The following is a 2,896-nucleotide window of genomic DNA, read 5'->3' as shown; positions in this document are numbered from 1 at the left end:
AAATAGGTGTGTATATAAATGACTTGATAGATATGATGAGACAGCAAATGAGGCAAAATGTTAAAATTGGTAGGAATGGGTATCTAAGGGAGTAGATTACTGCATGGGGTTCAGAGAATGGGGTTCATATTATTTTTGTATCTCCCCTGTATGCTTGAAAGAATTTCAAAGTGAAAAGTTTGAAGGAAAAAAAAAAAATGACTCCTAGATTTTAGCCTGAGGAGCAGATGGATAGTAGTTTCATTTACTGAATAGAGAAGGCTGAGGAAATGCAATAGGGGGAGGAGTATCAAGACTCCTGTATTGGGCTGATTGAGTCTGGGATGCCTATCAAACATCCAAATGAACATGTCCAGCAGCAGATGAATTTTGAGATCTGGATAGAGCTCAGGAGCAAGGTCAAAACAGAGAGAAATAAATAGGAGTCATAAGTGTTTGATAGTTACAGAGAGTGTAATTAGAAAAGAGAAAAACCTGAGGACTGGAGCACAGCAAAATTTAGAATCTGATGGAGTAATAAAAGCAAGAAAAAAGACACTAAGGGGTGCTCACTTTGGTAGCACATATACTAAAATTGGAATAATACAAAGAAGATTAGCGTGATCCCTGTGCAAGGATGACACAAAAATTTGTGAAGCATTCCATATTTTTGAGCAAGAAGGAATACTCCAAAACCATTCTATGTAGGCAACATGACCCTAATACCAAAACCAGATAAAGATATTATGAGAAAAGTACAGACCCATTTCCCTACTGAAAACAGATGCAAATATCCTCAACAAAAGACTTGCTAATTGAATCCAACAACACCTTAAAAAAATTATTCATCATGATCAAGTGGGTTTTATACCAGGCTTGCAAGGGTGCTTTAACACAAGAAAATCAATCAGTGTAATAAACCACATTAATTAATAAAAAAAAAAGTCACATGATCCTATTGATTGATGCAGAAAAGGCATTTGACAAACTACAGCATCCTTTCTTGATTAAAAAAAAATACTGCCAGATACAACCCCCAGATATTGGTTCCTTTGAGGGCTAAAGAGACCCATGGGAGTTATGGTCATGGCCGATGGGGTTAACTACCAGGGCAGATGGCCCCTCTTTGGAAATGGTGTTTATGTGTGATGAATCTGGACTCAGATGGGATCTCCCTTCATAAGACTTTCATGCTAATGTGCTGGAGGTGCAGTTAATGTTGGGGTTTAAGATATATTTAGGGGATTTGAATCTCTGGACTGACAATGTGATAGCCAGGTCCTGAGCCTCAACAGACTCTAGCACCTACAATCTGATTTATTGGACTTACCACACTCAGCTAAGATGGAGGTGAAGAAGGACAACCACCACACCATGGAGCCTAGAGTGATTACAACTGAAAATGGGAGGATTGCATCCAGCATCCAGGTGGAATCTGAGCCTCCTCTTGACATAAAGGTGCAATGGACACAACCAATCCAGTGTCCACATAGAAGAGGTGGCATTGGATTGGGAAAAGTGGACATAATGGACAAAGGGTATGGGGAAAGGCAGGAAGAGATGAGAGGTGGAGGCGTCTTCGGGACATGGAGCTGCCCTGGATGGTGCTTCAGAGGTAATCACCGGACACTGTAAATCCTCACAGGGCCTACATGATGGAATAGAGGAGAGTATGGGCCATGATGTGAACCAATGTATATGAGGTGCAGAGGTGCCCAAAGATGTACTTACCAAATCCAATGGATGTGTCATGATGATGGGAACGAGTGTTGTTGGGGGGGGGGGGGGAGAGGGGGGGTGGGGGGGTGGGGTTGAATGGGACCTCACATATATATTTTTAATGTAATATTATTACAAAGTCAATAAAAAATAAAAAAATTAAAAAAAAAAAAATACTGCCAAAGATAGGAATTGAAGAAAAATCTCTCAACGTGATAAAGGCCATATGTGAAAAACCCTCAACTAATATCATAGTCAATGGTGAAAGATTAAAAAGCTTTCCCCTTGAGATCACAGACAAGACAAGAATGCTGACCATCACACTGTTGTTCAATGTGGTGCACAGGTTCTAGCTAGAGCAATCAGGCAAGAAAAAGAAAGGCATTCAAATTGGAAAGGAAAAAGTAAAACATTTGCTATTCACAGAAGATAGGATCCTATACCTAGAAAGTCCTGAAAAAATCTACAACAAAGCTGCTAGATCTAATAAACAATTTCAGCAGAGTGGCAGGATACAAGATCAATGTGCAAAACTCAGTGCTATTTCTATACACTAGTAATTCTATCCATTTACAATGGCAACTAAAAGAATCAAATATTTAGGAATAAACTTAACCAAGGACAAAAAGCTCTTGTATTCAGAAAACTGCAATGCATTGCTAAAAGAAATTTGAAAGACCTAAAGAAATGGAAGAACATTCTGTGTGCATGGATTAGAAGACGAAATATTGTTAAGATGTCAGTTCTACTCAAATTGATATACAGATTCAAGGTAATCCCAATAAAAGTTCCACCAGCGTTTTTTGAAGAAATGGAAAACACAATTATCAGATTTATGTAGGAGGGTAAGGGGCCCAAAAAGCCAGAAATATCTTTAAAAGGAAGAGCAAAGTTGGAGGACTCTTATGTCAAAACTTTAAATCATATTACCTAGCCAAAATGGTAAAACAGCAAGGTACCAGCATAAAGATAGACACATAGACCAATGGAACTGAACTGATGGTTCAGAAACAGACCCTCACATCAATGGTCAAGTGATATTTGACAAGTCTATCAAACCCACCCAGCTGGGACAGAACAGACTGTTCAACAAATGGTGCTGAAAGAACTGGATCATTTCTTTCACAGCCAAAAGAAAGAAAGAGAACCTCTATCTCATACCTTATACAAAAATTAACTCAAAATGGATCAAAGATCT

General features: G+C 38.7%; 1 non-coding gene across 1 annotated transcript; it reads left to right on the top strand.

The window, feature by feature from the left end:
- The first annotated feature begins 544 nt into the window (after nucleotides 1-544).
- Nucleotides 545-651, top strand: LOC111762784 (U6 spliceosomal RNA). Its single transcript, XR_002795811.1, has one exon. It is a non-coding gene; the product is annotated as a U6 spliceosomal RNA (small nuclear RNA).
- The last annotated feature ends 2,245 nt before the right edge of the window (nucleotides 652-2,896 follow it).

Source organism: Dasypus novemcinctus, chromosome 2 (assembly GCF_030445035.2).
Source record: "Dasypus novemcinctus isolate mDasNov1 chromosome 2, mDasNov1.1.hap2, whole genome shotgun sequence".
Classification (NCBI taxonomy): Eukaryota; Metazoa; Chordata; class Mammalia; order Cingulata; family Dasypodidae; genus Dasypus; species Dasypus novemcinctus.
This window is presented reverse-complemented; position numbering and strand designations above follow the sequence as displayed.